Source organism: Teleopsis dalmanni, chromosome 1 (assembly GCF_002237135.1).
Source record: "Teleopsis dalmanni isolate 2A chromosome 1, ASM223713v2, whole genome shotgun sequence".
NCBI lineage: Eukaryota > Metazoa > Arthropoda > Insecta > Diptera > Diopsidae > Teleopsis > Teleopsis dalmanni.
Genome location: NC_051846.1, coordinates 104,636,178 through 104,636,406, shown reverse-complemented (window position 1 = coordinate 104,636,406; position 229 = coordinate 104,636,178).

Below are 229 nucleotides of genomic sequence, written 5' to 3'. Positions count from 1 at the left end.
AACGAACAAATCCTTCAGATCTACTCCCGAACTAGTAGTTTAATAAGTCTAATAATAACTTAGATTACTACTCTATTAGCACTAAGTCTTTGACAACTTGACAATTTTAAAACGTATTCCAAAATATAACAAAACTGCTTGATAGTTCTTTGCACTTGAACTAGTCGTAGTCAAATGAAACATGTATTTATATTATTGTACATATTGTGTTTCAAATAAAAAAAAAAAA